Source organism: Armigeres subalbatus, chromosome 1, assembly GCF_024139115.2.
Source record: "Armigeres subalbatus isolate Guangzhou_Male chromosome 1, GZ_Asu_2, whole genome shotgun sequence".
Lineage (NCBI taxonomy): Eukaryota > Metazoa > Arthropoda > Insecta > Diptera > Culicidae > Armigeres > Armigeres subalbatus.
In genome coordinates, this window is record NC_085139.1 from 272,936,521 (window position 1) to 272,964,295 (window position 27,775).

Consider the following 27,775-nt stretch of genomic DNA (forward strand, 5'->3'; position numbering starts at 1 on the left):
CCTTTTCAGGAGAAGAAACGCCGCCTGGAAGAAGCAGAGTGCGAGGAGATGGAACAGCTGTGCCGTTCTCAAGATACACGCAAGTTCTATCAGACGCTCAACGCATCCCGCAAAGGCTTCGTGCCGCGAGCCGAAATGTGCCGGGATAAGGATGGGAACATCTTGACGGACGAACGTGTGGTGATCGAAAGGTGGAAGCAGCACTACGAGGAACATCTGAATGGCGCGGAGAGTACAGGCAGTGAAAGTCAAGGCAGCGGAGGAGATGACTACGTCAGTTCAGCGGACGATGGAAGCCAACCAGCCCCCACCTTGAGTGAAGTTAAGGATGCCATTCAACAGCTAAAGACCAATAAAGCAGCTGGTAAGGATGGTATCGGAGCTGAGCTCATCAAGATGGGTCCGGAAAAGCTGGCCACTTGCCTGCACAAATTGATAGTCAGAATCTGGGAAACCGAACAGCTACCGGAGGAGTGGAAGGAAGGGGTTATATGCCCCATCTACAAGAAAAGCGACAAACTGGAGTGTGAGAACTTTCGAGCGATCACCATCCTTAATGCCGCCTACAAAGTGATATCCCAGATCATCTTCCGTCGTCTGTCACCATTAGTGAACGAGTTCGTGGGAAGTTATCAAGCCGGGTTCGTTGACGGCCGCTCGACAACGGGCCAGATCTTTACTGTACGGCAAATCCTTCAAAAATGCCGTGAATACCAGGTCCCAACGCACCATCTGTTCGTTGATTTCAAGGCGGCATACGGCGGCCGAGCCAATAGTAATTGCAGGAGACTTCAATGCGTGGGCGATAGAGTGGGGAAGTCGCTTTACTAACCGGAGAGGGCAAACGCTGCTAGAGGCTTTCGCCAAGCTGGATGTCATGCTGTGCAACGAAAGCTCCAAAAGTACCTTCCAGCGAAACGGAGTGGAATCGATAATAGACGTAACGTTCTGCAGTCCAAGTTTGGTCGGTGATATGCAGTGGATGGTCGACGACGGTTACACCCACAGTGACCATCTAGCTATCCGGTACAGGATAGGCAGCGAGGCAAGAAGAGAAAGCCGGAGAGCTACTCCCACAACCCGGTCGTGGAAGGTCGCCCACTTCGACGGTGGGACCTTCAGTGAAGCTATGGGTCTGGAAGAAAACACGGGAAGTTTAAGCGGCGACGAACTGGTTGCGGTCCTGTCTCGAGCTTGTGACGCGACCATGCCGAGGAAGGTGCGACCACGGAACTGCAGGCCACAGGTATACTGGTGGAGCGATGAAATTGCAGCCCTTCGAGCAGCCTGTCTCCGGGCTAGAAGAAAAACGCAAAGGACACGCTTGGCGGAAGTGAGGGAGGAACGCATCGAGCAATTCAAAGCATCGAGACTGGTTCTAAACAAGGCCATCAAAGAAAGCAAGAAAGCCTGCTTCGACAGACTGTGCCAGAGCGCCAACTCGAACCCATGGGGAGACGCCTATCGGGTGGTGATGGCCAAAACAAGAGGAGCACTGGCTCCTCCCGAGCGATGTCCAACGAGGCTGAAGACTATAAACGAGGCACTATTCCCGCACCACGGCCCAACCCACTGGCCGCCAGCAGGGAGGGTAGCAAATGATGAAGCGGTGGAGAGGGTGACGGTAGAAGAGATATTGACGGTGGCAAAGTCCCTCGACCCGAGTAAAGCACCTGGTCCGGACGGGATCCCGAATATGGCATTGAAGGCAGCCATAACGACTAACCCGAACATGTTTAGGTTGGCCATGCAGAAGTGTCTGGACGAGAGGACATTCCCGGATATATGGAAGAGACAGCGTTTGGTCCTGTTACCGAAACCTGGCAAGCCACCAGGAGACCCCTCAGCGTACAGACCAATCTGTCTTATAGACACGGTAGGGAAGCTACTGGAGAAGTTGATCCTGAACAGACTGTCGCCGTACGTCGAGGAGGTAGGAGGATTATCGAGCGAGCAATTCGGCTTTCGGAGAGGAAGGTCTACTCTGGGTGCCATTAAATCGGTGGTTGACACTGCAAAGGTCGCCTTCGAATGCAAGCGGCGCGGTATACGTTACTGCGCAGTAATAACACTCGACGTGCGGAATGCATTCAACAGTGCGTGCTGGATGGAGATCGCGAACTCGTTGCTTCGGCTGGGAGTACCGGTAGGGCTGTATAAGATTCTGGGAAGCTACTTTCAGAATCGATTATTGATCTACGAGACAGACGAAGGCTTGGCTACCGCCCCCATCACGGCAGGTGTCCCACAGGGATCAATTTTGGGTCCATTGCTGTGGAACGTACGAATGTACGATGGCGTGCTGCGGTTGAAGCTCCCGCCAGGAGTCAAGTTAGTGGGATTCGCCGATGACGTAACCATGACCGTGTACGGAGAATCCGTCGAAGAGGTCGAATTGACTGCAGCCTATTCGATCAGCCTAGTGGAGGAATGGTTGCGCAGCAAGAAGCTACAGTTGGCGCATCATAAAACGGAGATGATAGTCGTTAACAATCGGAAATCGGTTCAGGAGGCGACAATTAGAGTCGGCGGCTGCGACATCACCTCCAAGAGATCTCTGAAACAATTGGGGGTGATGCTCGACGATAAGTTGAGCTTTAAAAGTCATGTCGACTACGCCTGCCAGCGCGCGTCGACGGCGACAGCGGCACTATCGAGGATGATGGCGAACAACTCTAGGGTGTGCTCCAGCAAGCGCAAGCTGCTGGCAAGCGTGGCGGTTTCAATACTACGATACGGAGGACCAGCTTGGGTGTCAGCGTTGAGCGTAAACTGCAACGTGCGAAAGCTGGAGAGTACTCATAGGCTAATGTGCCTGAGAGTTATCAGCGCATATCGCACCGTATCTCGCGAAGCGGCATGTGTACTCGCGGGCATGATGCCTATCAAACTGGTGGTAGAGGAAGACGAGGAGTGCTACGCCCTCAGGGGCACCGATAACGCTCGAAGGAATATAAAGGCAGCAACGGTAGCCAAATGGCAGAGAGAGTGGGACAACTCGCCTAAGGGAAGGTGGACCCATCGCTTAGTCCCAAGTGTGTCGGCATGGATTAGCAGACCTCATGGGTAGCTAAACTTTGGCTTGACCCAGTTCTTAACAGGCCATGGATGCTTCAAGTGGTACCTACACAGGTTTGGTCACGCGGCTTCTCCCACCTGTCCGCAATGCCCAGACGTGACAGAAACGGCTGAACACATCCTGTTCACATGTCCTCGGTTCGAAACGGAGAGGAGTGCGATGTTGGGGGCATGCGGAACGGACACCAACACCGATAACATCGTCATAAAAATGTGCCAGAACCCAGAACAGTGGAGAGCGGTTGCAAGAGCGACGTCCAGGATAGCCGACATCCTGCAACGAAGTTGGCGCATAGAGCAGCAGCAGGCAGCCGTTACGGATAGCGGACCATGAGTCGTGGAAGTCGTGAATATATATGTCGATAATGGATGGGAACGACAGCGTCGCAACTGTATTCAGCTTGCGGCGAGCGCGTAGCCGCAGAACGTGGCGAAACGGCCGGGTTCGGAGGAGCTCCCGCTTTCGGGGAACTTCTCGTCGGAGTAGGTTAGATCCGCCGTCGGGGACTATCCGAGTCGTTCGCGATCGCGACCGAGGCGGGAGCTAAATGGCTCAATGAATAAGGTGAGAGCTGAATGGCTCAAGGCAAATGAAACTCGGTTATCGGAGTAGGCTAGGTCCACCGCCGGGGATCAGCTGAGTAGACCGTGGCGTGCGAATGTACCGGCTTCGGGTCGTCGGGGCACCATTGAACTGGAAGTTATCTCCACCCGGAATCTTTGGATTGACCTCGGCACTCGCCCGGTCACCCGTTGAGACAGGTCGTCGGTTACGGGGGAGCTTCCGACGTCGGGGAACTCCCTGTCGGAGTAGGATTGATCCACCGCCGGGGACTATTCGAGTAGTCCGCGACCAAGGTGAGAGCTGAATGGCTCATCGGTTAAGCAAGAAGCTGAAAGGCGCAGTTCATGGGAAATCGGTTAATCGGGTAGGCTAGGTCCACCGCCGGGGACCAGTTGAGTAGATCGTGCCGCGTGAATGCACCTGCTTCGGGTCGTCGGGGCACCACTGAACCGGAAGCTATCTCCACCCGGAATCTTTGGCCTGACCTCGGCACTCGTCCGGTCACCCGTTGAAGTGAGAATGTGCGTAGGACTTGAGCGGATCTATGAACATGCATACCAGGTGAATGTGTAGTGTTGGTAATGTAACAGCCATCCACGAATGCGGGTCGTCGGTATCGGGGGAGCTTCCGCCGCCGGGGGACTCCCCGTCGGAGTAGGGTAGATCCGCCGCCGGGGGACTATCTGAGTAGCTTGCGAGCACGTTGAGAGCTAAATGGCTCTAAAAATAAAAAGGAAAGTACATAGATGCGTTGCTGAATGGCACAAGGAAAAAAAAAAGTAAAGGGCTTAAGGGCCCACGCTTTTGTGTGCTTGCTGCCACCAATAAGGGAGCCAAAGGGCTCAGACGTATGACAAAACATCGAAGAGAGGCACTGTGAAAGGTGTTGTTTTGGGAGGAGTACTTTTAGTACTGCTTTCCCCACAGAAGTAATACTGAAAGGTAGTGAGGGGAATTGTGCATTAGAAGAGAGGGTAACTCAAGTAACCTTCTGTTGCTTGGGTGGGTTTAGTGGGTCCGGCGGTCTGGCCTTCTGCCAACCGCGCCAACCCCACTCCCTGAGTGATAATTTCAGGTGTCTGTATGCAGATTTGCCTTCATCCCTCTATAAAAAAAAAAAAAAAAAAAAAGGCGGCATACGACAGTATAGACCGCGTAGAGCTATGGAAAATTATGGACGAGAACAGCTTCCCTGGGAAGCTTACCAGACTGATCAAAGCAACGGTGGATGGTGTGCAAAACTGTGTGAAGATTTCGTTCGAACACTCCAGTTCGTTCCAATCGCGCCGGGGACTAAGACAAGGTGATGGACTTTCGTGCCTGTTGTTCAACATTACGCTAGAAGGTGTCATGCGGAGAGCCGGGTGTAACAGCCGGGGTACGATTTTCAACAGATCCAGTCAATTAATTTGCTTCGTGGATGACATGGACATTGTCGGTCGAACATTTGCAAAGGTGGCAGAACTGTACACCCGCCTGAAACGTGAAGCAACAAAAGTTGGACTGGTGGTGAATGCGTCAAAGACAAAGTACATTCTTGTGGGCGGAACCGAGCGCGACAGGGCCCGCCTGGGAAGCAGTGTTACGATAGACGGGGATACCTTCGAGGTGGTCGAGGAATTCGTCTACCTCGGATCCTTGCTAACGGCTGACAACAACGTTAGTCGTGAAATACGAAGGCGCATCATCTGTGGAAGTCGGGCCTACTACGGGCTCCAGAAGAAACTGCGGTCGAAAAAGATTCGCCACCGCACCAAATGTGTCATGTACAAGACGCTTATAAGACCGGTTGTCCTCTACGGACATGAAACATGGACAATGCTCGAGGAGGACTTGCAAGCACTCGAAGTATTCGAGAGACGGGTGCTTAGGACCATCTTTGGCGGTGTGCAAGAAGACGGTGTGTGGCGGCGAAGAATGAACCATGAGCTCGCCCAACTCTACGGCGAACCCAGTATCCAGAAGGTAGCTAAAGCCGGAAGGGTACGATGGGCAGGACATGTTGCAAGAATGCCGGACAGCAACCCTGCAAAGATGGTGATCGCTTCCGATCCGGAAGGTACGAGACGGCGTGGAGCGCAGCGAGTGAGATGGGCAGACCAGGTGCAGAACGACTTGGCGAGCGTGGGGCGTATCCGAGGATGGAGAGATGCGGCCTCGAACCGTGCATTGTGGCGTCAAATTGTTGATTCAGTGTTATCTGTTTAGATGTTAACTAAATAAATGAATGAATAGAAAAGGGTGAAAAAGCCACTGAAAAGGGTTCCAATCTCAGATTGGAGATTGAAGTACGACGGAAAGGGCAATGGCCGTAGGTTAGGAGATTTTTTAAAGGAAGTGAAAATGAGGAGTAAGACAGAAGAAATCTCAGATAGGGAACTATTCAGAGGCGCTATTCATTTGTTAGCTGGAAGAGCAAAATATTGGTTAATGGAAGGACTACAAAATAGAGACTTCAGAACGTGGTCCCAATTGAAATCGGGCCTGAAGCGAGAGTTTCTCCCTCCAGATCTAGATTTCCAATTGGAGATTCAAGCCACCAATCGAAAACAGGCTAGAGGAGAGAAGTTCGTGGATTACTTCCACGATATTCTCAAGATTTTTCAATCGATGACGCGCCCTATTCATGAAAGACGCAAATTCGAGATAGTGTGGCGAAACATGCGTTTCGATAATAAGAATGCTATGACAGGTGCTCACATTAAATCTTTATCAAAACTTAAACGTTTCGGCGTTCCGACGACAATAATTGGGCAAGTTTCCAAAGACCAATCGATAACCTCCCATGATCTCGAACTTATCAGGTGAATGAAATCACCGGTTCGAAACAATTCACCAAAAGCACACAATCTCAGCCTAAGCCAGACAAAGGCAAAGGCGAACAAAGTGCATTTAAACCCAATGCAGAACACAAAGTGGTGGTCAAAGGACCCAGCAAACAAGAGGTTGAATGGGATCCGAAAGAAGGGTCATCTAAAAGCCACTTGCCAGACTCTGTCGAGCAATATAAACGTCCAGCTATAGGCATTTGTTATAATTGCCGACAACAAGGCCACCACTATGGGGAATGTTCCCAAGAACGACGAAAATTTTGTCGTATATGTGGCTTTCCCAATGTTCTCACCAAAACTTGACCCTGCTGCCCAAAAAACGAGCAGTGCTCGGCTTAGAGGAGGAAGCCGAAGCCATCCAATTAAACCCTCCTAGTCTCGACGATACCCATACACTTTTGCGACAAAGCGGCTTTGAGCAAGTTGCTGCCGATCAATATGAAAATGACAGAAATGTTGAAGATATTTCCGTTAGAGTCGAAGGAGATGAGAGACCGTTTATCAAAGTAAATGTACTCGGATTCTGGGTCTCTTAGATACCGGAGCACAACGGACTGTACTGGGCATAGGTTCAAAAAAATTGGTTAAGGAGCTCGGTTTAAAAATTTATCCTTCAGAGGCAGGTATGGGAATAATCGGTTCATTTAGCGCTAATCTTTCACTCACATCTACACACAATTGGAAATTAGGCAACTGTACACGAGCCCTTCCAAAATTTTCAATTCCGATTGTCCACCGTTTGGCCTCAGTTAGTAAACGAATGATGCCAAAAATCAAACAGACAAAATTCATCTCCGAATATTTCCCACAGATAGAAAATGATGCATAGCCGAGTATTTGTTTACATTCGGTTCGTAAACGAATTGAATCGCAATTGAGTGGTGAGTAGGGTGGTCTAACCGGTAGTACCGAAACCGGTAATACCGGTATTACCGTCCAATTCTGAGTACCGAAAATACCGGTATTAGAGACAGAAAAATACCGGTATTTCCGGTATTTCATATTTTACTGTCAGTATGTAGAATAGTTTTCGCCTAAGAAAATATTTTCAATTTGCTGTTTCGTAAACTTCCCGAGCAGCAGAAGCCAAAATGGTTACAGCAACTTTATTGTGACTAAAACTGGTCACATATGAGATGCAGTACCCTTTGTAGAACATGTGTGCTGCTAAGGTTTTTTCCTAATTTGTAAACTTATTTATGTTTTATTCTCTTAGACATCGGTCAAATTGTCAATGACTTTCTTCTTCAATGAATATTGTTTACATCAGTTGTTGACTTCGACTGTAGTGTTAATGTTTGAGATTTTTCGGCTATGCAGTCTGATTTATTAGAACATTTTTTTTAATTTTGTCCAACGTTTCGACATCGGGTTCGATGTCTTCTTCAGGGATTTTTTTTTTGATTGCTCTTTGTTAAGTATGATGGGTGTTCTGTTACAGTTACAGAACACCCATCATACTTAACAAAGAGCAATCAAATTTTTTTCCCTGAAGAAGACATCGAACCCGATGTCGAAACGTTGGACAAAATTAAAAAAAAATTGTTCTAATAAATCAGACTGCATAGTCGAAAATCTCAAAAATTGTTTACATCGTTGAGAATTTTCCCGCTACGTATGAAATGGTGATAATGGTACGTGCCGTAGTTGTTCTGTTTCGGAGGTCACATGTGAAAAATGAGTTGCTGCAAAAATATGTACGTTCCAAATTTGGTAAAGAACTTGTATTAGTGGCTGATACCAAGACACGCTGGAATAGCATTTTATCCATGCTCAAACAATTCTATGAGTTAAAAGGGCCCGGCAAAAAAAAATATTTTCGATTTGAAGCTTCAATCTAAATACAACTTCAGTGATGATGATTTTTTGGCGGTAGAAGAACCTCCCGTGGGTGGGCTCTCGAACCTGTTCAAGCTGCTGTGGAACTACTCTGCCGTGAGTTCTGCACTATGAAGCCGATGCGCGACGTGAAGCTCCAACATATGGAGAAATTATCAAATAAAGCTCCAAAATTTGCCGTCAGTTTAAAATAATTCTCTCAAAGAACGAATCCAAGAGAGACGATCAGAATGCGCCTATCTTTTTGCTTCTTGAATAATCCTGCCGTAAAGCAATCAGAAACGATTTTGATATTTTCTTCAAGACATCCAGAGCTACATTAATTTAGCAGGCGGACGTGATCTTGAAGCGTCTAATCATTTTTGATGCGAACGTTGAAACTTAGACTACGACCACACCTGACGATCCGTATGAAGAAGATGGATTATCTGCTAAAGAACAACTCGTGAAGAGACTTCAGTAGATTAGAACTCTTTGTGGCATGTGCATAACACATGTCATCAGACCCTTTAATAATTTCTCACATTTTCAATCGATGTACAACGAATGCTCAAAGCCGTTCGTTGACATCAATGAAGTCTCAGCAATTTTAGTCCGAGACCTCAAATTGCAATGCACACATTTTTAGTGCCACTTACTGAGTTGTGCTGTCTCCAATGGCCTTCTCTAATTACACTGGCTTCGACTGTCTCCCGTAGGTAAAATTGTATTTGAGAATCGCTAATAAAATCATTATTGTTCTAACCTTACATTGATCAACACATTATTTGATCTTGGTGACACGGGTCCCAAAGCTCCACTACAACTTGCGTTGCTGGTGGCAACTACGTTGACGCCAGGATCCTTGATAGCAATCCGTAAATAATTCTCCTACCATGAATCTAAAGAAATTAAGGGATCCCGACTAGTTAGTCATAACAAAATTTTATCACGATTATATCAATATGTGTTACAAATAACAAAACATGCAATAATTTTGTTATAAATAGAGATGTCGCAAATTAATCGATTACTTCGATTAATCGATTCATCGTTGTGATAATCGATTAATTTTGAATCGATTATTACCCAACGATTAATCGATTCAATAATCGAGATGAATCGTGAGTAATCGATTAGTTACTGATCGATTAATCAGAATTTTACGACATCATAAGGATGTCGAAAATTAATTGATTATTTCGATTAATCGATTCATCGTTGTGATAATCGATTAATTTTGAATCGATTACTATACAATGATTAATCGATTCAATAATCGACTAGAATCAAGAGTAATCGATTAGTAACTAATCGATTAATCGGGATTTTACGACATCTCTAGTTATAAATTCTCTGCCAAAGATGAAGGAAAGAGAATTTCATGATCGTCATAACATGATTATAACATAATGCGTTATGTTTATTTCTACCGAAAAAAAAATGCCCACATTTTTGGTAGATAGAAATTGGAAAAAAAGTAAGGTACCACCTTCAGTATATCTTGAATCTACATTCAAAGTTGAACCAGCTGGACAAAGTTAATTGCCTACATTATGGATAATCATAATCTTTTCAAGAACATAATTTGTTATAGTATCCCGACCAGTAGATAGTAACAGATTTATATCAGACCTTGTTATTCTGTTACAGCAGTTTTTTATAACAGCGGTTGTTATAAAACATGTACCATTAGTAGTTAAAATAACAAAAATTGTAACAAAATCTCTTCTAGTTTTAACAAAAATGTTATTATGTTATTAATTGAACAAAATTATAACTCCTTGTGTTACATAAAAAGCGGTGAAAATAGCTTATACTATAACAAATTATGTGCTTGCAAAGATTATGATTATCCATAATGTAGGCAATTATCTTGTCCAGCTGGTTCAACTTTGAATGTAGATTCAAGTTATACTATAGGTGGTACCTCACTTTTTTTTTTCCAATTCCTATCTACAAGTCTAAAAGTCATAACAAAATTTTATCACAATTATATCAATATGTGTTACAAATAACAAAATTTGCAATAATTTTGTTATAAATTCTCTGCCAAAGATGAAGGAAATAAAATTTCATGATCGTCATAACATGATTATTACACAATGTGTTATGTTTATTTCCCCAGAAAAAAAAATTGCCTACATTTTTGGTAGATAGGAATTGGAAAAAAAAGTAAGGTGTCACCTATAGTATAACTTGAATCTACATTCAAAGTTGAACCAGCTGGACAAGATAATTGCCTACATTATGGATAATCATAATCTTTGCAAGAACATAATTTGTTATAGTATAAGCTATTTTCACCGCTTTTTATGTAACACAACGAGTTATAATTTTGTTCAATTCATAACATATTGAGTAATATTTTTGTTAAAACTAGAAGAGATTTTGTTACAATTTTTGTTATTTTAACCTGGGTGCTGCGGATAGAGCCGCTTTTCTGCTCTCAAGCGAGTAGCGGGATATTTTGAAATCAATCCTATGAGCAGAATTATTTTGCAGTTCTCCGGCTGTCAAACATTTCCCGCTCTTCTAATTTCTCTTTCCATGCTGCATGAAGGCGCACGAATGCGCGAGACTCTACATGACTGTACGATGGTTTACATACATTTCTGCTCCAATTAGCTGCTGAATCTCGTGAAATCTCGTAACGAGTGCTTTTTAGTGGCATTCCTACTAATTATCCACTCGAAATATAATGTGAATATATTGGTTACAAAGAATGCAAAATTCAAACTAAGTTTATTTTAATTTTTTTTCCCCAAATAATAACAATACTTCTCAACACAAAATCTAAAACGAACATAACCACAATCCTCAATGTTTGGCTCCGGCACAATAGAAAATTTTGGCTTCAGTTTGACAACCAAATCGTTTCTATCCGCACCACCCAGATTTTAACTACTAATGGTACATGTTTTATAACAACCGCTGTTATAAAAAACTGCTGTAACAGAATAACAAGGTCTGATATAAATCTGTTACTATCTACTGGTCGGGATGGCGCTGATTATCGACGCTCATGGAACCATTCGTCCAACTTCGGTTTACCAGAGCAACATTGCCAACAAATTCTGCAGCCGGTAATATTACATTGCCAAAAAAATCCGATGCGGATTGGGAGATAAATCGCTCAGTATGTTATGTCTACTTAAGTTTCACTTTGCCCGGCTCAATTAGCAATGATTTTAACATTTGAAGTTTGTCAATAAATATTGTTTTTCACCCAAAAGCCCAAATAAAAAGCTTTTTTATTTTTCTAAAATTTTCACAAATACCGGTATTTTACCGGTATTGACTCCAGCAAATACCGAATACCGGTATTTGTTAAAAATGGCCAATACCGACCACCCTAGTGGTGAGTGAGGATTCGGCAGAAAGAATCAGGCCGCAAAACGAATCATTGAGTCTAAATTGAATCAATCTTTTGAGTCCAACTCGGTGTTTTCTACTGCACTCACTACTCATCGGTTCACTGGATTACGTCTCGAAGAAACACAAAGTCCTCATGCCATAGCTCCGGAGTAATTAACAATCACTATACTGCCGTCATACGCATATTTGTCCCATGTTTGCTGGGATTCCCTATATACATGGGACAATTATGCGTATAACGGCAGTATATCAATTGCCGAAAAAAATAGCAATAATTTTTACGAATAAAAGTAGATAGCCAAACAGAAATCACGTCAATCCTCCAGCAACGACGATGTACGTTTGAATACCAGCTTCATTTGATGAATCTCACAAAGGGAAAGGCATCAAATTTCTTCCTCTGAGTACCAGAAAAGTACTCAGAAGATTGGGAGAGGACAAGATCAATTAATTGATTCGGATCTGAATCTGTAAATTATACTTCACGAATATAGTGAACCACCATATTTGGAAGTTGAAAAACCAGTTGAATTCTTTTGGGAAAATCAAGTCTGCTTGACAATATGATGACCAGCTACGATCCGGATAGGGTCGGACAGGACCCCATTGTGCAGCACTCTACACGAAAAGGCCTCGTACTGTGCTTCGATGAGGCCGATGATTTTCTCAGGAACCCCCTTGCGTCTCAGGGCGCCCCACATATTCTCGTGATTGAGACGGTCCAAAGCTTTTTCGTAGTCAATGAATACCAATCGGACTCTTGGAATTCGTTGACTTGCTCCAAAATGATACGGAGCGTGACAATATGGTCCACATAGGATCTTCCGGCACGGAATCCGGCCTGCTGCCGCTGGAGAGTCGCATCGATCTTCTCCTGAATCCGGGCTAGGATAATTTTGCATAGAACTTTGAGAACGGTACCCAGCAACATAATACCTCGCCAGTTATCGCATACCGTCAGGTCACTCTTTTTGGGCACCTTCACTAAGATACCTTGCATCCAGTCGACCGGGAAAGTTGCGGTGTCCCAGATATTACGAAATAAACGATGCAGTAGTTGAGCGGATGTCATGGGGTCAGCTTTGAGCATCTCGGCTGCATTGCGATCGACCCCTGGGACTTTATTCGATTTCATGCATTGGATGGCTGTGTGAATCTCTAGCAGTGATGCTTCTAGCTTCGGTATTGACGCGTGTTGGATTTTGGATCGTAGGCAGATCATGCCAAGGTGATGGTTTCCTGGCTGACACTTGAAAAAGTTGTTCGAAGTGCTCGAACCAGCGTTTCAGCTGGTCAGTTGGGTCGGTCAATAACTGATCATTCGCGTCTTTCACAGGCATCGATGCATTCATCTTCGCCCCGCTTAAGCGTCGTGAGATATCGTAGAGGAGGTGAATGTCCCCGTTTGCGGCGGCTCTCTCTCCTTCGTCGGCCAGAGAGTCTGCCCACGCTCGCTTGCCCCGTCCATATGAGCGTTTTACTTTCAACGGCAAAGCAGCACGTTCTACCAGAAAGACGATAAAATGTCGTTTCTAGATGTGGCCAGTTTGAACGAAAGGTGCCCGTTTGAACGCCCTTAAAAATCTAAGAAATCAAAACCGTCAACATTATTTGTTTTTAAAGGTTATAAGCTGTTTATTCATCACATTTTATACGACCGAATGGAAAATCGGCATTTTAGATAGAACTCGGGATGGAAAAATCTAGAAACTAATTTGTTAGTTAGATTTGACTCACGGTCGAAGACCGTGTTTTGTAGAAAATTCTCAATTGTTTATGGAAATTTAGATCATTTGTGGAAGTTTTATATTAATTTATTGCTCATACCGTGATTTCCTTATTAGTAATTTCCTAATTTTTTAAGCAAAATTTCTAATTCTTTCAGGAAATTGTATTTTGCTGCCCTTGTTTTCTCTCTTCTGACTTACTTAAAGCTTGTAAAATTCCAGAAAAATCGGACAACCCTGATAACGATTACTATCAATATCCTTCCCCATTGTAGTTGTATGAATTTTGTTCAGCGAATAAATTACGCAAACCAACTTCAGGCTACTTCGAGAAAACTCACAACCCCTAGGAGGGAGAAAAAACTGGAGTGAAATTTCGCCCCCCAGGAAAAGCAAAAACAAACAAACCAATATACAGTTTTCACTTGCTGTTTCCCCGTATTTGCAAAATTGTACCATCGCAATAAGTGTAGCGGCAACAACAACTAACGAGGCACACTCGGAACGATGACGATCGTCGACGACACCAGGAAATGAGCCAAAGGAAAGCCAAAGTTGTTATTTTTTCTTTGCTTTCCTTGGCCGACGAAGACGACGACGACGGGGTGCCCCATGTTGTGTGCACACTGCATAGACACATAATTGCCTACCAATGCGGATGATGAGCCGTTTCTGACTCCAACACCACCGAACTGGTCTGGTCTAGTGTTTATGTTTCTTCCAGTCAAACAAAAAATAACCACCGTTTCGAGTGCATTCGGTTGTAAAATTGAGTAGTGATCTTTTTTTCTTGCGTTAGATGTCTGACTAAGCCCCAAGCACACTTTCAGCATCTTTGTTTTTTGTTTGCTTAGAACTGGATGATTAGCTTCATCAGTGGATCTTCGTGCAGTCGCAAAAGCAGACGTGAATGGTGCAAAAGCGAGCCCAACGTGAGGTGTCGAAATAACATTTAATTCCATCAGCAATCTTTCAGCTGTGACCAAATTGCGCTATTCATTAGAAAAATCGCTTTCGTTACCGGAGCGAAGCGAATGCGGTTTGCTTTCGATTTCGTAGTGAAATGAGAGCAACGGACTCGTGAATTTGGTAAATCGCAAATTCAGACCTACTCTCAACTGTTCTAAAACAGCCTCAGCTAGTTCAAATGATAGTGAAAGTTTGTGCCAAACGGAACCGAAAACGAGATGCTAAGATGCTCTTAGAATTTGGTATTCTAATTCGGAATCAGATTCGATATTATGATTGATTTTTCACAGAAAATAAGTCTATATTTGAATTAGAAATTGTTTATAACATTCAAGAAAAAATATTTAGAAGTGTAACGGGCAATTTTGAATTTTTTCAGGAATTCTTGTAATATCCTTCGAGAAATTCTTTTGAATTTTCTCGATAAATTAACCTCGATGAATTAATCAACCGATTTGTTCGCATGAATTTGTTTGTTATTATAAGTGAAACCGTCCAGACAAGGGGGTGTTCACTAAATAATGAGAGGCTTCTTAAAGCGCGGCTTTAGAACGTTTTATGGATTCCCACTTCCCAAATTGGGACTTTATCTGCATTCGAGAGCCACTCATCCAATCATGGAATTACCACCACCGCTCATCGTCTCTTACTTGAAGCGAAAGCATCCACTTAGCGGCTTTCCAGACAACAACAAACAATTCTGATTACCTCGATCCGGCGAGTGTAATGATCGCCGGAATTCGGGATCCGGTCTCGAAAAAATGGGTTAAATATTTACCGGACTGATGCAGCGTGCGGCCGGCGCAGACAATATGGGTGTTGGCATATCCGCCGGACCACCGACCTTGAGTGAAAACGATCGAATCAGGTTCAAGAGGAGATGGGTATGTAAATTGTATTCTCGAGTCGCGTCTGTTGTTGTTGTTGTGATGCTCGGACGATGCGATAAATTGCCTGTCCAAGCGTTCGTGCTGAGTCATTTAGTGAAATTAACAGCATCTTTATGATCGGTGAGGTCTTCATGATCGCAAATCGACTCATCCGTTGATGCGCGGTAAATGGCGACGATCGAAACCTATTGGACCGGGCACTTGATTGATGATAGTGGTATTTCTTGCTGCTCTGCGATAATGGATCTGTCTGTAGCTGACGAAGTGTTACACGATTGATCAGTTTCGTCCAGAATGTGTTTTATTAAGTTTCCAGAGGTGAGCCAGTCAAGGGCTGAAAGCCTCTTAAATAAAGATAATAATAATGTTCCATTAAAAGTTTTCTTTTCAAGTACGGTTTACCGGCTATTAAACATCACTATGAAATAGCAAATATGCAGCATTAGGCTGCTTGCCTGAAAAGTTTTACGCCTGCTGACGTTTTAGGCAATCTGATAGGAGCTGAGCCGGGTGCTTCTCCCCCAAGCCAAAGATACCCTGAATTGAACAAACCATGACAGCAGGTGAGCCACGGTGCGCTGATTGTATCTCGGTGTTCAATTGCAATATTTTGGTCATTCGATATCCACTAACCGGTTAACCCTTCCGTTACCAACCTCCTTTTTGAAAATAAAAATATAAATCTTTTTGGCTGTAACTTTTTTGTCTTTTAACATTTTTTATCGCAACTTTCATCAAAAAAAGATTCCAGGATTCGTCACTTGGTTTCGGAGTTATTCCGGATTTAAAATGGGTGTTAGCTTTTGGCCATGTTAGTACCGGTTCAAAATTCAATCTTGGGAAATAAGTTAAACACATCATGCGGCACAACAAACTTCATGATTCCAATGATTGTTCCCTTCTATGATAGTTTTGTACTTCCTGGACCACGAGCTCCCATCGAATGGGACTGAATCGGTGCAGAGAAACCCCTGGTGGAACTGCAGATTCAACATGATATGTACAGCAATGCATCGCGATGTACTGTGAATTGTCTCGCTGATACAGAAAAGAAAACTAGACGTTGATAAGTCACCCTATCGAATAGATCCACCGTTTCAATATGAACCTGGACCAATGACTGCATCTGGTGCACCACATAGAGCGAGGGACGTTTCAGCAGTCGGAGATAACCAAGCACAGGAACCTAATACTTGGCGCTTTGTCCCAAGCTTTCAAGGCGCTATAAAGAAGGAATACGAAAAACTTGTCACTCTTTACATGCGATACCATGGAGTGGATGGTATTTGATAACGAGTTCAAAGTTTGTACTGAAGAGTTAAGTGACCGTGACTATCTGAGACGATTGGACAAACCCGAGCAGACGAAAATAGTGCAATAATATCAAATCTTGATTAGTGTGGCATGTGTATAACACATGTCATCATACCCTTTAATAATTTCTCATACTTTCGATCGATGCACAACGAACGCTCAAAGCCGTTCGTTGACATGAATGATGTCTCAGCAATTCTAGTCTGAGACCTCAAATTACAATGCACACAGTTCAGTGCCTTCTCCAATTAACTGGCTTCGACTGTCTCCCGTAGGCAAATATGTACCTCAAAAGGTGTTAATAAATTCATTATCATTTCGAACGTTAAGCTGAAAAGAAGTGAGTTATTTTCGATGACAACCAGAGATCGGTAAATCTACCACATTAGATAGCAAAATGAGATATGGACATGATTGATATAAGAGATGAAAGATCAGACGACAATATCAATATTTTGCACTAACATATCTTGAGAAGATCTAGTTATGCTATTTGCAAGAAGTGATCAACAGCATGTGCTTATTCTTATATATAACATATTTTGACATTTAAATGATATTTCGGTGCACATTTTTGATATTGTTGCCTGTTCTTTTATCTCTTATATCAATCAAATCCATATCATGTTTTGATATTCTTTTACTGCGGAAACCCCGCTCTCGTCTTCGGACAACGTTAATCAGATCCAGCGAATGCTGAAGTCGATTTTTGGTTACATATAATGGAAGGTTATGATCGGATTGCAAGCGCTGCAGAAATCTTTTGAGCGTAAGGAATTGAATCTTTTCGTACCTTGAGTCTCAAACTTGAGTTCAAACCTAAAAAGTTCAGCTACCAACCGAAGCAAAAACTGATGATTATACTTAACATTAACGAAGAAACTTGGAGAAGCCCCATAAGCTCCGCAAGTTCTCACTGTGGTCTGGAGAACTGTGAACAGTTTTGTGGAATAACAGCAAAATAACAACATAAAGGTAGCAATGAAATTACGGTCTCACTTAAAGGTAGCAAACACATCAAGTTCCAGTGAACAGAGCATAGTTATTTAGATTTCTTACCATCTGGTCTGGTCTATTACCTGTAATGAAAGAAATAATAAAAATATTTCAATTAGTATTCCAATATGGTTGAAGCTGTACAAAAATGTTCATAAAAGTCATATTCAATAAAAAATAGCATTTTTCCAAAAGTGCTATTTAACTAATACAGTCATACAGATATTGAAGGGTTCATCGAGATAAGGAGATATCGAGGAATGAAAGGAAAACTCAAATGAACACTACATCCAAAAAGCTCATTGCTATGAAAAACGACAACAAAACAAATGTAATTTCTTGTTCTTGATGTGTTTGTTATTGTTAAGAGATGGTCTTGTAGCCCAAAAGTTTGAGCATATCGACATAAGGCGAGTGAATCGCGAACAAAATATGATCCATCGAGATAAAGAGATATGGACTCGTTCTCATTGTGCTTGAGAGTAAAGACGTGTTCTGGGACGCGGGACTTTCTGAATCTCGCTATAATAAGATTCAGAAGAATCATTGCTACTACTGCTCTGAACAGTGTGAATCTTCGGATATTACCAACAAAAAGATGGACGAACTTTTGGTGAACATGAAAGGTCTGCAAACATCGATAGACAAAATTGGTCAGAAGTGTGAAGAAACAAATGTGAATCAGAAAAGAACGGATGAGGCTGTACAGAAGTTGAGTGCCTGCATTAGTGAACTATCGCAATCTCAAAGTGACGTCATAAGATCGGTTGACGATGTGAAAGCATCTCAAACTTTCATTGCTGCGCAGTATGAAGACATTAAGTCGTTACATGGTGAAATGAAGAAAGATTTCGCCAGACCGCATCGTGCTTTCGTGCTGTGCGGTTCTTTCTCTCTCTTTGCGGAAGGAAGTTTTTAATACTACCCGAAGCTATTTTAATTTCAACGGTGCTTCTTAGCGCTATTTGTACCCACTGATCCCGTTACGATCTTTGCAAGGACCCGTGCCTTCGTTTTACGTTGGACCCGTTTGCGGAAGTAAAATTCCGACAAGCGGTGGTAATCCTGCAGGGACACCGTTCTGGGAAAAACCTCTTAGAAGGTCACGTCTCCACGCTCAGCCATGAGCATTAATAAAAACAAGAGGAAGGAGTCTCTGAATTCTCCACTTCCTTCAAAGAAACAAGGTTTCAAGACCGTCCTGCCAAAGCGCGGAAAAAATAGAAGGAAGCTGGAGAATTCAGATATTCCTTCTAACTCTAATATCGGAAATAATTCTTCTCCAATCGAACTGAGCAATCAGTTCGATTTGATTAATGATGAAATTGAGCAAATCGAATATACCTCTAGCCCAGGTGATTCGATTCTTGCGAAAAAGCAAAGGATTCCGCCAATTGTGGTATCTGTTGCCGAGTTTTCTGGCTTCCGGAATGAGATTTTGAGTAACCTTCAGGGGATCAAGGTTTCATTTCAGATTGCTAGGAAGGGTGACTGCCGCGTTTTGCCGGGATCCTTTGACGATCGCAAACGTCTTCTTCAGTATTTAACTGAGAAGCGCCATAAATTCTTCACATACGACGACAAAACTGAGCGATTGTTCAAAGTCGTCTTGAAAGGTCTACCCAGTGATGATAAATCACTGGATGAGATTAAAATTGAAATTTCTCAATTACTTGGATTTTCACCAGTCCAAGTAATTAAGATGAAAAAGAAATCCCACTCCGGTACTTCCCAGAGGGGCATTTCTCAAGAATTTTATTTAGTTCATTTTAACAAAAGTGAACTAAATAATATGAAAAGTTGGAAAAGGCCTGTATTATGTCTCATGTCCGTGTTACATGGGAACATTTCCGCAGGCCTGGGGAAATTTCCAGAACCCCACCCAGTGCCGTAAGTGCCAAAAGTGGGGTCATGGAACCAAACATTGTCACATGGATGCTAAATGCATGATTTGTGGTGGAACCTCTCACGCCAAGGACGCATGTCCTGTGAGAGAAGATTCCGATAAATTTAAATGTGCTAATTGTGGGGGCAATCATAAATCCAATTTCTGGGAATGCCCTTCACGCAAAAGTTTTGAATTCCCGTGCAAAATTGATGACGGGAAATTCCAATCGGATCACAGATTCGACGGTTAGAAATTTTTAAACCCTCAAATTCCGAAACCGGTTACCGGTCGAGCAATTCATACCCACCACAATTCACAAACAAATTTTGCCGCTCGTCAACGGGTAGCAAGCACTTCAGTAAATTCCAATTTTTCCAATGTACCTACGTATGCAAACATCGCTGCTGGTAGACAAAATTTCTCTTCTCAAAATGAGGTTTATACCCATGTCCCAACGGAAAATAACGGTCATGTTGCCGATTCAGGTAGCATGACTGCTTCCGATTTTGATTTTTAACTGAACAATTGCATCACATGATTGATGAATTTGTGGTGAACGGAAACGGATACGAAATAAACTGAACCGGATTAAACGAATTATAATAATAACTTTATTTCTCTTGGTTCATAAAATGGCGTCTTTTCTTCACGCTAACTGAACACACACTCAACAGCAAAACTCTCCACACTCTCTGTCTTTCTCGCTACTCTTTTCTACACACAGCTCGTAGGGTGTGCGATGGGGTTGATCATAAATTACACCCCATATGCGCCCCCCCAGTTACACCAGGAATCGGACACGGTGGCCGGATTGGGTAACGACTGTTCGGGGATCGTCCGCCGGATGATTCTCGATGTCTTGCTCACACAAAAACGCTGGTTTTATTCTATCTATTGATATTATCTGTTTTTTTCCAGAGATGATAACTTCAAAATGTTTATCGTTACGGCTTATCACTTGATAGGGTCCTTCGTATGGCTGCTGTAGAGAACGACGAGCTGAATCAACACGGATGAATACATGGCTACACGTGTTAAGCGCCCTGTGTCTAAAAACCAATGGCTTCGAATGGTGATTCGTTTTTGGCGCCCGCATCCTCGAAAAGTATTGGTGAAGCTCCTGTGCGAAGTCCGTACGATCTAGGCTAGAAGTTGGAGGATCAAAAAACTCTCCCGGCAGACGTAAAGGCTGTCCGTACACTAACTCAGCAGTAGAACACTTCAATTCCTCGCGATATGCACTTCTCAGTCCCAACAATACCACCGGAAGCTCTTCGCTCCATTTAATTCCTTTTCTGCACATCAAAGCCGCTTTTAGAGTTCGATGAAAACGTTCCACAATTCCATTTGCCTGAGGATGGTATGCTGTCGTGTGAATGTGATGCGATCCAAGGATGTAATACAGCTCACGGAACAAATCAGATTCAAACTGGCGTCCTTGGTCAGATGTTACTGTTTCTGGTGAACCAAATCGTGATATCCAACAAGACGTCAATGCTTTTGCTACAGTAGGCGCTGTCATGTCTGGTAGTGGAACTGCTTCAGGCCATCGCGTGAAGCGATCTATCATGGTCAGCACATAGCGGTTTTCGTTTGATGGAGGTAACGGACCGACCAGATCAATATGTATGTGTCTAAACCGAGACTTGGGAGGATCGAACGCTCCTAGAGCCGAAATAGTGTGCCGATTGATTTTTGACCGTTGGCAATCAACACAGGCTTGGACGAATTGATTGATGTCACGATTCATAGATGCCCACACAAATCTGTCACATATCAATTTACGCGTTGCCTTTGTTCCGGGATGTGCCAGACCATGGAAATGTTGAATTATGGAAGTACGATGTTTTTCTGGAACGAAGGGACGAATACGATTATTCACGGATACATCGCAATACACAGGACGAGAAATGCTGGGGATTCGAACAGGTTCAATCTTCAACGACGATGACTTCATTAAGATCTTCAACTGCTCATCGTTCGCTTGGTCTTCTGCAATCGCCGAAAGATCAATGCCAGATAATGCTTCTACGCGAGACAATACATCGGCCACGATGTTTTCACTGCCGCTGATGTGCCGAATGTCGGTAGTGAACTGTGAGATGTATTTTAAATATCGCTCTTCATGTGGAAGTCTACAAGACGAGTTCGTGGTCATGGCATACGTGAGGGGCTTGTGGTCAGTAAAGATGGCAAATTTACGGCCTTCCAAGAAATAACGAAAATATTTGACGGACATCTTCATAGCTGTCAGCTCACGTCCGAATGTAGAGTAATTTCTTTGCGACGCCGAAAACTTTTCGGAGTAAAACCCAAGTGGTTGCCACGATGATCCAGATAGCTGGTGCAGTACTGCTCCAGCTGCAGTGTTCGACGCGTCGATCATGAGTGCCAATTCTTTCTTTGAATCTGGGTAATAGAGGAGTGCAGATTCGGCAAGCGAATGTTTACAACGATCGAATGCAGCTAACGCCGAATTATTCCACAGTATTTTCCTTTTGTCATTTTTGCGGTTGTCAGGAATTAGCTTTCGCAGTTCAAGCTGCATGTCCACTGCCTTAGGTATAAATCTTTTGTACACATTCACCAACGCTAGGAATCTTCGAAGATCTTTAACCGTCGACGGTCGAACATATTCGCTGATTGCTTGAACTTTAGACGGTAGTGGTTTGACTCCCTCTTTGTTCACCAAGTAACCGAGGAACTCTACTTCGGACTGTGCAAATTTACTTTTTGCAACATTGATGACTAGACCATATTGCTTCAGTCGTTCGAAAACTATTCGCACATGTTCTTTGTGTTTCTCTGGAGTTTCTGATCCGATACAAATGTCATCAATAAACGAAACTACAAAGTCTAGATCCCCAAATATCTTGTTCATAAAGCGTTGGAACGTCTGACTGGCGTTGCATAAGCCAAACTGCATTCTTGTAAATTCGTAGAGACCGAATGGCGTTATCACCGCAGTCTTCGGGATGTCAGCTTCCTCTACAGGAATCTGATGGTAGGCTCGCTCCAAATCAAGAGTAGTAAAAATGTTCTTACCTTGTAGCGAATTCAGGATATCGTGTACATGTGGCACGGGATAGCGATCAGGAATCGTTGCTTTGTTCAACCCGCGATAATCACCAACAAATCTGAATTGTCCGTTTTTCTTCATAACGCAATGGAGCGGACTAGCCCAGCTGCTACTGGATTGACGACTGATTCCGAGTTCGCTCATCAAGGAGAATTCTTCCTTTGCTGCTTTCAGTTTGTCCGGGTGCATTCGTCTGGCTTTTGATGCAACTGGCGGGCCTGTAGTTACGATATGGTGTGTGACGTCATGTTCTGTTTTCGCCTGCATAGTGGCTGGAAGTGTAATTTCCCGATACTGCTTCAATAATTCATGGAATGGATGATTCCAGCTAACGGTAGTGATCGTGTGGACGTCAGCTTTCGTTAATTCTCCACAGGATCGCATATTTGTCTTGACGTCGATGAGATTTTTGTTTTTCATGTCAATGAGTAGGCCAAAGTGGGCTAGGAAATCAGCTCCAATGATTGCATGACTAACATCAGACACCAAAAAATTCCATGTGAAGCGCCTTCGAAGTCCAAGATCTGTAGTAATGAACTTGGTCGAATACGTTTTGATCTCCGATCCATTGGCTGCATGTAGCGAAAACGGAATAGGCGTTGATAACTTGTCTCGTCGCGAAGCTGGGATAATGGAGACGTCAGAGCCAGTGTCAATCAGATAACGGATACCACTTGTCTTGTCATACAATTTTAGCCGTCGGCTTGAAAAAACACTACCCACCTCAGCCGACTCAGGTGAGTTTGAATTCAGTTTTTTGACTGGTTATACTTGCACGGCTGCTTGCATCGCTCAGCATGTTGTCCGTACTTACGGTGATACCAGCATGCTTCCGATTCGCTTCTGGAACGGGATGATGATCGACCACGACGACGGTCAATGCCTTGCGGTGGACCGGACTTCAGGCGACGGAATTCCGCACTGAGCACCTCTAGTTGTTCCTTCATTTTTTCCATCACTTCATTTACTTCCGATGTAGCAGATACAGCGGCAGTTTGCGGAGTTTCGACCATTTTATCTGCCATTTCCGCTAACTTAGCCAAAGTTCCATCGCTGATGGTCAGAATAGGCCGAATATGGGATGGCATACGCTGCAGAAATAGCATTTTGAGAAGATCGTCGTTCACATTGAGGCCGTTTGCGAGTTCCTGCATCTTGGATAGAAGATGTGTAGGGCGCATGTCACCGAGATCAAACGAACCCAATAAGCGTTCCAGTCGTACTTGTGGCGAAAGAGCGAATCGAGCGATGAGCCTATCCTTGATAGATTTGTATTTGTCCTGTTGTGGCGGATTTGCAACCAAATCGGCAATATGACATATCACCGAATGGTCCACTTTCGCGACGATATGGTAAAATTTGGTTTCATCCTTCGTGACGTTGGCCAGCACAAACTGCGCTTCCGCCTGGGCGAACCACATTTCTGGATCCGTTTTCCAGAATTCCGGCAGTTTCACGGAAACAGCGGCAGAATGAGGAGTATTATTTTCCTCGTCTGGCATGGTTAAACGGTGGAGGTTAGGTAACCGAATGGCACTGAATGAAACGGAAATTGTGCCGGATCACGAATGAGGTTAAGTTACCGGACCGGACCGAAAGAAACCGAAGCCGAAGTGTTACGAAAATACGCACTCGAACGATACTCGCGGGATCACGTCGGGGTCACCAATTGTGGTGAACGGAAACGGATACGAAATAAACTGAACCGGATTAAACGAATTATAATAATAACTTTATTTCTCTTGGTTCATAAAATGGCGTCTTTTCTTCACGCTAACTGAACACACACTCAACAGCAAAACTCTCCACACTCTCTGTCTTTCTCGCTACTCTTTTCTACACACAGCTCGTAGGGTGTGCGATGGGGTTGATCATAAATTACACCCCATACAATGTTCAAAGCAAATACCATTCCTGAAGCTGTTCAGGTTGGTATAAAGTACACACAAAAAATTGTTATCGGACTCCGTTTCAATGGATCCAAATAATTGTGTGAAAGTTCTAAATTGGAATGCCCGCTCTCTAAAGGGTAAGGAAGATGAATTATTCAACTTCCTTTCAGTTCATAATGTGCATATTTCCATTATAACTGAAACGTATTTAAAACCAGGACTCTCCATTAAAAGAGATCCAAACTATTTTATCTACAGAAATGATCGTCTTGACAGCGCCTGTGGTGGGGTCGCCATTGTCATTAATAGACGTATCAAACATAAATTATTTTCTTCGTTTGAAACCAAAGTTTTTGAAACCTTGGGAGTTTCTGTTGAAACAAATTTTGGACAATTTTCCTTCATTGCAGCCTACTTGCCTTTTCAATGCAATGGGCAGCAAAAGAATTTGTTGAAAGCTGATCTTCAAATTCTGACTCGCAACAAATCAAAATTCTTCGTAATTGGTGACTTCAATGCCAAACACCGTTCATGGAATAATGCTCAAAGCAATTCCAATGGTAAAATTTTATTTGAAGATTGTTCTGCGGGATATTATACTATTCAATATCCCAATGGACCAACTTGTTTTTCTTCCAGTCGAAATCCTTCTACAATTGATTTAGTTTTAACGGATTCAAGTCAGCTGTGTGGCCGATTGGTAACTCATGCTGACTTTGACTCTGATCACCTTCCTGTGACATTTGAAATCTCACAAGAAGCCATTTATAATCCAATCAGCTCTACTTTTTAATTATCATAGAGCTGATTGGGATTTATATAAAACGTATATCGATAGGAATTTTGATGTTGATATTCCTCTCGATACCAAAAGTGATATTGATAATGCTCTCGTATCTTTGACAAATTTAATTGTCGAAGCCAGAGGCATTGCAATTCCGAAATGTGAAGTTAAATTCAACTCCATTATTATTGACGACGATCTTCAGCTACTGATCCGTCTTAAAAATGTGAGAAGAAGGCAATACCAAAGAACTCGCGATCCCGCGTTGAAAGTTATTTGGCGAGATTTGCAAATGAAATTAAAAACGTTTCGCTATTCTGAGAAATACCAACTTTGAGAATAATGTCTCGAAGTTGGATCCCAGTTCGAAACCCTTTTGGAAATTATCAAAAATTCTTAAGAAACCTCAAAAGCCAATTCCAGCGCTTAAAGAGGGAAATAAAATTTTATTAACAAATGGCGAAAAGGCTCAAAAACTTGCTCAGAGAGTGCCCATAATTTTAGTTTAGGTCTCACTAGTCCAATTGAGGATCAGCTTCGAAGACATTCTCAATCAAGAGAATGTTTTCGACCCTTCGTTGGGAACTAATTTGGATGAAGTGAGATCTATTACTAGAAAATTTAAAAATATGAAAGCCCCGGGTGATGATGGTATTTTCTACATACTTATCAAAAAACTTCCTGAGAGCTCTTTATCCTTTTTAGTTAATTTATTTAACAAATGTTTTCAATTGGCATACTTTCCAGATAAATGGAAAAACGCCAAAGTTGTTCCAATTTTGAAGCCGGACAAAAATCCAGCTGAGGCTTCTAGTTATCGCCCAATCAGTTTGCTTTCTTCAATAAGCAAACTGTTTGAAAAGATTATTTTAAATAGAATGATGGTTCATATTAATGGCAATTCTATTTTTTGCTGATAAGCAATTTGGTTTCGCCATATGCATTCAACCACTCATCAGTTTTTAAGAGTTACGAACTTAATTCGGCTCAACAAATCTGAAGTATATTCGACTGGAGTTGCTCTTCTTGATATAGAGAAAGCATTTGACAGTGTTTGGCATGAAGGTTTGATTGTAAAATTGATGAATTTTAATTTTCCTCTGTACATCATTAAACTGATCCAAAATTATTTATCAGATCGCTCACTGCAGGTAAACTATCAGAATACTAAATCTGATAGATTACCTGTAAGGGCTGGTGTCCCCAAGGCAGCATACTGGGGCCCATATTGTATAACATTTTTACTTCTGACTTACCTGATTTACCACCAGGGTGTCAAAAATCTTTGTTTGCAGATGACACGGGTCTTTCAGCCAAAGGGCGAAGCCTTCGTGTCATTTGTAGTAGATTGCAAAAAGTTTCGATAGTTTCTCCACTTACTTGCAAAATGGAAAATTTCCCGAATGCTTCCAAAACTCAGCTTATAATTTTCCCACATAAGCCGAGAGCTTCTTATTTGAAACCTTCTAGCAGACATATTGTCACTATGAATGGGTTTCCAATCAATTGGTCTAGCGAAGCTAAATATTTAGGACTTCTGCTAGATCAAAAATTAACTTTTAAAAATCACATTGAAGTCCTTCAAGCCAAATGTAACAAATATATTAAGTGTCTATATCCACTCATAAACAGAAAATCAAAACTTTGTCTTAAGAACAAACTTTTGGTTTATAAACAATGCCATGTTGTATGCTGTGCCAATATGGACTAGTTGCTGCAATACCAGAAAGAAGGCACTTCAGAGGATTCAAAATAAAATTTTGAAAATGATTCTGAAGTTGCCTCCGTGGTATAGTACTAATGAACTTCATAGAATTTCTAATATTGAGACATTGCAACAAATGTTCAACAAAATGATTTCAATTTTAGATAAAAATCGTTGCAATCTTCTATTGCAACGATTAACTCCTTGTACCCTTTAGTATAAAATAGGTTAAGTTTAGTTTAAGTTGAAAACATTGTAATTCCTACATGGTTCAATTCAACCAGAGGAAAAATTCTAACTGCCAGAGGCAATTGAAATGTATTAATAATAACTAAAAAGTAACATAGCAAATAAGGATGATAGTGTTAAGAAAACACGGAACACCTAGTCTAAGAGATGAATGCATGTATTAGATAATTAGCAAATAAAATTAGTTAAAAAAAAAAAAAAAAAGAAAGATTTCGCCTGCTGCCTAACTAAAGTCAGTGAACATGATGGTCAAATTTTGGCTCTCAACAACACTATCATAGACATGCGAAAACGACTGCGTTTGGCCGAGCAGAATGGACTGAAAAACGAAATCATCATTAATGGAATTCCGGAAGAAATATCTCTCGGTGAAGCAACAATCGTGACGAAAGTTGCTGCTGCTGTGGGTGTGCAACTTTTCTCTACGGACATTGAGAAAACTCACCGTGCCAGGAACGGGATGATCCAAGTAGAATTCAGTAACTCGAAAGTTCGTAATGACATTTTACGTGCTCGTAAGGGCAAATCGTTATTTTTTTATGAGATAGACTTTGGCAATGGTACTCTACCAGGCAGCTCTAGATCCTCTCCAAACAACAAGCGATATCACAC

General features: G+C 42.7%; 1 protein-coding gene and 1 long non-coding RNA gene across 5 annotated transcripts in view; both read right to left on the minus strand.

Moving 5' to 3' along the window:
• Positions 1–27,775, minus strand: part of LOC134207616 (uncharacterized) — a 238,131-nt gene that overhangs the window by 61,610 nt on the left and 148,746 nt on the right. The gene's annotated exons all lie outside the window — the stretch shown is intronic.
• On the minus strand, positions 4,038–27,762 carry LOC134207618 (uncharacterized). The gene is made up of 3 exons (XR_009978389.1): positions 27,609–27,762; positions 17,630–17,649; positions 4,038–4,363 (listed from the first exon to the last, which is right to left on the minus strand). It is a non-coding gene; the product is annotated as an uncharacterized LOC134207618 (long non-coding RNA).